At 49.0% G+C, this 7,602-nt stretch overlaps 1 protein-coding gene across 1 annotated transcript in view; it reads left to right on the top strand.

The window, feature by feature from the left end:
- Window positions 1-6,824: 6,824 nt before the first annotated feature.
- The window catches only part of LOC119973101 (FERM domain-containing protein 4B-like), a 416,202-nt gene continuing 415,424 nt past the window's right edge, over window positions 6,825-7,602 (top strand). The window contains exon 1 of the mRNA XM_038810633.1: window positions 6,825-7,217. The gene's annotated coding sequence lies outside the window, so the exon portion shown is untranslated. The remainder of the gene's footprint in view (window positions 7,218-7,602) is intronic.

The raw sequence follows: 7,602 nt of genomic DNA, 5'->3' as shown, positions 1-7,602 counted from the left end.
ATAGCAGCTGGTGTCATAAAAATGGGTATGGCTTCACTTCTCTGGAGCTGCTGCACTCCACATTGCTCAGTAAGCATGGGTCAGGAGCCTAAGCGAGAAATCTGCAGCTCCAGTCGAGGGTTAGTTAAGAATGAAGTAGCAATCCGAAGGTCGTTGGCACTGCACAGAAGATTGGGCCCATGTATGTTACATTGGGCTGGTTTCTCCTCCTCACCCCACCAGTAGCAAAGTTCCTGATGTGGCAGAGAATCCAGCGTCGGGATCGGCGCCAGATGCCCGCCGGTTTCCAATGTTCCAGCCCCCCACTGGCATTGGGATCAAAGTTCAGTCCTGCACCAGTGGGAGTATGCAAGCTAAGTGCCTTTAGTTTCACAGCTGACCACTTCAAAATATCTCAACCATGAAAGCAGATGATTGCAAAGCACTTAATTCTGTTTGAAGTGCTCCCCGAGCTATCAATCAAAGCTTGATGTTTATAAACATTTGTGATTAGTTTCACAGCTGACCACTTCAAAGTTACTCAACCATGAAGGGAGATGAATGGAACAATGCTGACAGCTGAAGTGTGAGGAAGCTGTCAATCACAGCCTAGTAAAATTAGTATCAAAGAGAAATGAAAGAATGGCTTGCAGCTCAAAGATCTGATGGGGTTTAAATGCAGCTGACTGGTTTTCTCTTTCCAGGAATTGACAGGTGCTGCCTCCTATCTCTGAGTTAGCAGGTGTATTTACCAGGTGAGTGTTAAAGCAGTGATTTTTTTTTCACTGCCTCTGCCTGGACTGTTCTCTAGCTTCGAGACAGGGGTCTCTCTTCTGGAGTGCTTCCTGACATGGGTCTCCCTTCTGGGGATCTGTGTAGGGCGGGCAGGGGGTTCTCTTTATTTAGGGAGTCACTGGTTGGGAGGGCAGTGGAGGGAGGGGCAGTGAGTGGGGGGGTGGGGGGGGGGGGGGGTATGCAGCCGGGGTGTCATGACCGCACAGTGGGGGAGGGCAGCCCGATAGTGAGATTCCCTTGGGAATCCCTCACAATTCTCACCATGCAAAAATTTGCATGGCTAAGGATTGCGAATCACTTCCTGATTTACACTCAAATCAGGTGCAATTCAGCTCCGACAGGAGAACACAGTCTCCCAAACGGGGAGTCCTGCCCATCAAATTTGAACTGTCATGTAATATATCTTTACAAATTTTATGAATAAAGGATATATTTTTAAAGATTGATATCCTTTTTGTCAGCCAGGAATACCAGTTTTAACCCGGCATCTATAGTGAATTAGGTAAATTTAATTTGGGTTTGCCACCAGAGACTTAACATTCCCACATTAGGAGCTGGCAGCGCTTGCAAGGATTTGGCAACAATGTAGAAAAAGCTTTTCTCTCTTCTCAAAAGCTGCTTTTAAAATGCTGCTGGTTCATTTCCAAACTAGGAGACCAACATCTGTGAGCTGGCTTCCTATGTTACACTAGTAAATCTGCCTGCTTTGTCACAGGGTAAATTCATAGTCTCACAGAATGGTAGGATCTACGATTCTGCCACAAACTCAAAGAAGCCAGATTTACTAGTGTAAACCCTGGGAATAGGGGAAGACACCAAATCTGAACCTAATGAGAAGCTTAACACCACATCACAAGAATCTGAGGACGTTCAAGACAAATCTCAGATCTTAGAGAAACAAATCACTAGCTCTTTACAAGTGTTTCATGAAATGAACTATCCTGCATAAAGAAAGACCTATTCTAAGGAAGGATTACACCAAGATCAATGTTCTATTTTCTCTCGTTACAGATGCTAGCTGTGTCTTAGCATGTTTTGTTTACAAAGGCATAAATATAACTCAGGGAGTGGAATGTGCTGTGAGGCCTTTAAATATAGAAAGATTTGCATTGGTGTTGTACTTTCCATGACCTCAGATGTCCCAAGCACTTTCCAGCCACTTAAGTACATTTGAGGTAAAGCCACTATTTTAAAAAAATTAATTTATGGGATGTGGGTGTCGCTGTTTGGCCAGCATTAATTGTCCATCTCTCGTTGCCCTTCAGAAGGTGGTGGTGAGCTGTCTTCTTAAACTGCCACAATCCCTGAGGTGTACGTACACCCACTGTACTGTTAGGCAGGGAGTTCCAGGACGTTGCCCCAGCGACAGTGAAGGAACGGCGATATATTTCCAAGTCAGGATAGTGAGTTGCTTGGAGGGGAACCTCCAGGTAATGGGGTTCCCAGGTATCTGCTGCTCTTGTCCTTCTCGATGGTAGTGGTCATGGGTTTGGAAGGTGCTGAGTAAGGAACCTTGGTGAGTTACCACAGTGCATCTTGTACATGGCACACAAGGCTGCCACTATTCGTCAATGATGGAGGGTTTGAATATTTGTTGGAGGAGGAGCAATGAAGCAGGTTGCTTTGTCCTGGATGGTGTCGAGCTTCTTGAGTGTTGTTGGAGCTGCAATCATCCAGGCAAGTGGAGAGGATTCCATTATACTCCTGACTTGTGCCTTGTAGATGGTTGATAGGCTTTTGGGGGGAGGGGGTACGGTCAGGAGGTGAGTTACTTGCCGTAGGATTCCTAACCTTTGACCTTTGTAATGTAAGAAATACTGAAGCCAATTTGTGCAGAGTAAAGTCCCACAACAGCAATGTGATAATGACCAGATATTCTTTTTTTAAGTGATATTTATACTCAGCTAATTCCTAGGATGAAGGACTTACCCTTAAAGAAAGGTTGAACAGGGTAGGCTTATACCCATTGAAATTTAGAACAATGAGAGGCGATCCTATTGAAGCATATTAGACCTTGAAGGAACTTGATAGCATGGATACTGTGTGCAGGATGTTTCCACTTGTTGGGGGGACTAAAATGTCACGGCAGCATAGTGGTTAGCACCATTGCTTCACAGCACCAGGGTCCTGGTTCAATTCCTGCTTGGGTCACTGTGGAATCTGCAACTTCTCCCCGAGTCTGCGTGGGTTTCCTCCGGGTCCTCCGGATTCCTCTCACAAGTCCCAAAAGATGTGCTGGTTAGGTGAAATGGACATTCTGGCTACTCCCTCGATGTACCCGAACAGGCGTAAGAATGTGGCGACTAGAGGATTTTCACAGCAACTTCATTGCAGTGTTAATGTATGCCTACTTGTCACAATAATAAAGATTATTATTAACTAGGGCACATTGTTTAAGAATAACAGGTTTATCTTTTAATTTTTCTCTCAGAGGGTTGTAGTCTGTGGCATTCTCCTCGCTGGAAAGCAATGGAGTCTGGGTGGGATTCTCCATTCCTCGGACTAAGTGTTTATGCTGGGGCAGGATTCGTGGACTTCCACGACAGCAAAACTGGCACTGACCCTGGACCAATTCAGCGACATTGAGGGGCTCACGCCATGCCACATGGAACACAATCAACTCCAATGATTCACTGGGTCCATGATTGACACTTGGGAGGCTGACAAGCTGCAGCTGCAAGGGCGACACAGTGGCACGGAGGACCTGGGTTCGATCCCGGCTCCGGTTAACTGTCCGTGTGGAGTTTCAACATTCTCCCTGTGTCTGCGTGGGTCTCATCCCCACAACCCAAAAAGATGTGCAGGCTAGGTGGATTGGCTAAACTTCCCCTTCATTGGAAAAAAAAAAGAATTGGGTACACTAAATTTAGTTTTCAAAAAGCTCCAGCTGCATGTACACATTACACTCCCCACAAACACTCGTCCCAGCCAACAAAATGGCACTGGTTGTGCTGGAGTGCACTCATCGTGCTGATGGGTCGGCTGGGGCCAGAGGGCACCTAGGGGAGATACCCTGAGTGGGACACCCATACAACCAGCAGCTGCTTCGGGAAGGTATCATCGAGGCCAGCAACAGCCCCTGGAGAGCCCAAGTGGTAGTGGTCAAAACTGGGGAGACAAAAGGATGGTCATTGACTACAGTCAGATCATCAATCGGTACACACAGCCCGACGTGTACACCCTCCCACGCATATCTGATATGGTCAATCAGATTGCACAGTACCGGGTCTTCTCGACAGTGGACCTCAAATCTGCCTACCGCCAGCTCCCCATCTGTAAGGCGGACCGCCCATACACGGCGTTCGAAGCAGAAGGCCGCCTTTACCATTTTCTTACGGTTCCCTTCGGCATCATCAATGGGAGATGGACCGAATGGTTGACCGATACGGACTGCAGGCCTCTTTCCCGTACCTGGACAGTGTCACCATCTGCGGCCTCGACCAGCAGGACCATGACGCCAACCTTTCCAAAATTCTCCACACCGCCACCCTCCTCAACCTCACGTATAACAAGGAGAAGTGTGTGTTCAGCACGAACTGCTTAGCCATCCTCAGCTATGTGGTCTAGAACAGAGTTCTGGGGCCCGACCCCGATTGCATGCGCCCCCTCATGAAACTCCTCCTCCTCCACTGCCCCAAGGCCCTCAAACGATGCCTGGGGTTCTTTTCATATTACGCCGAGTGGGTCCCAGACTATGCGGACAAGGCACCCACTCATTCAATCCACCGTTTTTCCTCTGACGGCCGAAACTCACCAGGCCTTGAACCGTATCAAGGCCGACATCGCCAAGGCCGCGATGCACGCAGTCTACGAGATGCTGCCCTACCAAGTCGAGAGCGATGCATCAGACGTCACTCTGGCCGCCACCCTCAACCAGGCAGGTGGGCCCGTGGCATTCTTTTCCCGCACCCTCCATGCCTCTGTAATTCGGCACTCCTCCGACGAAAAGGAGGCCCAAGCCATTGTAGAAGCTGTGCGGCATTGGAGGCATTACCTGACCGGCAGGAGATGCACTCTCCTCACTGACCAACGGTCGGTTGCCTTCATGTTTAACAACACACAGTGGGGCAAGATCAAAAATGATCAAATCTTGAGGTGGAGGATCGAGCTGTCCACCTACAACTACGAGATTTTGTATTGCCCCGGTAATCTCAACGAGCCCCCCCGATGCCCTATCCCGAGGTACATGTGTCAGCGCACAAGTGGACCGACACCAGACCCTGCACGACAATCTCTGTCACCTAGGAGTCGCCCGTTTTTACCATTTCATCAAGGCCCGCAACCTGCCCTACTCCATCGAGGAAGTCAGGGTGATCACCAGAGACTACCAGGTCTGCGCGGAGAGTAAACTGCACTTCTACCAGCCAGGCCGTTCACGCCTGGTGAAGGCCTCCCGCCCCTTTGAACGCCTCAGTGTGGACTTCAAAGGACCCCTCCCCTCCACCGACCGAAACACGTACTTCCTCAGTGTGGTCAATGAATATTCCCAAATTCCACTTTGCCGTCCAATGCCCCGACATGACATCTGCTACCGTCATGCAAACCCTCAACACCATCTTCGCTGTGTTCGGCTTCCCTGCCTATGTCCACAGCGACCGGGAACCTCATTCATGAGCGATGAGCTGCGCCAGTTCCTGCTCAACAGGGGCATAGCCTCGAGCAGGACGACCAGCTACAACCCCAGAGGAAATGGGCAGGTGGAGCGGAAGAATGAAATGGCCTGGAGGGCCGTCCAGCTGGCCCTATGGTCCGTAAATCTCCCGGCCTCCCGCTGGCAGGAGGTCCTCCTCGACGCACACCACTCCATTCAATTGCTCCACTGCACCACGACTAATGAAACCCCACCATGAACGTCTCTTTGCCTTCCCTACGAAGTCCACCTCCGGGGTTTCACTCCCGACATGGCTGGCAGCTCCAGGACCCGTTCTCCTCTGTAGATACGTGTGACTCCACAAGACGGACCCGTTGGTTGAGAGGGTACAGCTACTCCGCACCAACACGCAATATGCTTACATAGTGTACCCCAACGGCCGCCAAGACACAGTCTCCCTCAGGGACCTGGCACCAGCTGGTTCCACACACACACACACACACACACGCACACCCCTCTACCCCGGTGCCACCCTTCCTTCCCTCAGCGCACCCCACTGCAGCCCCCACTCCAAGACAATTCGTCCTCCCCTTGCTCCCATCGGGGATGAAGAGGATTTATACACGCTCCCGAAGTCACCGAAGACCAAGCCATCGCCTGAGTCGCCACCAGCACTGTGGCGCTCTCGACGGCAGATCAAGGCACCGGACCGCCTGAATTTGTAATATTCTCTGTGATTTTAAACACAACTTTCTGTATATAGTTCTCCACCACCCCCACTGGACTCATTTTTTAACAGGGGGTGAATGTTGTAGTCACCACTGATGTATGTATATATATGTGTTTTACAGTAAGGCCCCTGTACTACAGGTATGGGGGTAGATCCCTGCCTGCTGGCTCCGCCCAGTAGGCGGAGTATAAATATGTGTGCACCCGGTACAGCAGCATTTCATCAGCTGCTGTAGGAGGCCACACATCTCAGTGTAATAAAGCCTCGATTATATTCCACTCTCGTCTTCTCGTAATTGATAGTGCGTCAATTATGATATATGTCCCATTCATAATGCTGCCCATTGCTCATTTGTGTGCTGCAATATGCTTCCAGGTCAAGTGAGCTATAAATCACAGTGGTTCATACTTCAGTTTCATCCACATGTAAAATCTTCAATGGTAACTGTTTTCTAACTTCTCCCTCTATTAATCACCTCAGAGTTACTACTGTAATCATAACCAAACTAAAGCTGAATTTTGTAACAGAAATTTGCAACTATCACCTGTCCCAATGTGCATTAATATTTCAGCTATTTGCATTTGATGCAGGCAAACCCTATTGTAGAGGAGGTGGCGTTGCTGCTATCAGTTAACTACTCAACGCCTGTTACGCGTGTCTAGAGTTTGGCACGTTCAAAGCACCCTGGCTGGCGAAAGGTTTTTGCCTGATATGGCAGGAGTTCTGAGGGAGCTCTTACTACCACTAGGGACCTCCCTTGCCTCATTGTATTCCATGAGAGCTGTGCATCAGCTTGTGAGAAGGCAGTAATATCACACTGGCAGTGGCAGCTGCAGGGGGTTGTGTGGTTGTAAAGGGAAAGCCGAGGCTGTGAGGCGTGGTGGGCGGTGTGTGAGTGTAAACAGCTTGGATATGCAGAGAGAGCTTCCTGGCTAAAAAGCTGAGCCGACAAACAAGCCGGAGCCTCACATGTTGGGGAGGACTGAGGAGAGCGAGGGAAAGTGAACAATTAGCACAAGGTTTTTGTTGTGCATGGGAAACCAGTGTCCTGGGTTTTATCTGGAGAGACGATACAAAAGAAGAAGAAAGACTGCACCGTAAACAAGGCATCCCCAGAGAAAGGTAAGCTTTTATCTCGAGCTGTATTTTCAACGGGTGTTTTTCTGCTAAATTTTGAAACTATGGGTCCGCACAATGTCCATTGACAGTTTGCAATGTGAATTATAGCCACAGGCAAAGCTGTGGACGATTAGCCACTCACAGTTCTGCAGCTACAGCCGGCTGAGACCTTAAACTGTCTAGTCAGCAGCAACCTCAGAACTGAAACAATGGGAAACACTTCTGCTTTAAAGTTCTGTTTGATTATGGGTCTGAATCTGGAAAACAATGGGGTTCTCTACAATGGGTCAGCCTTTTGAACCACATGTATTAAAACCTGGTATGTTCTGTGCTAGCCTGTTTTCTTTTGTGTTTGTGTGTTATTGGTGCAGATTCAATACAATTAAAT

The sequence above is a fragment of the Scyliorhinus canicula genome, chromosome 11 (genome assembly GCF_902713615.1).
Source record: "Scyliorhinus canicula chromosome 11, sScyCan1.1, whole genome shotgun sequence".
NCBI classification, from domain to species: Eukaryota; Metazoa; Chordata; class Chondrichthyes; order Carcharhiniformes; family Scyliorhinidae; genus Scyliorhinus; species Scyliorhinus canicula.
The sequence above is the reverse complement of the archived record's forward strand: the minus strand, read 5'-3'. Positions and strand labels throughout refer to the sequence as shown.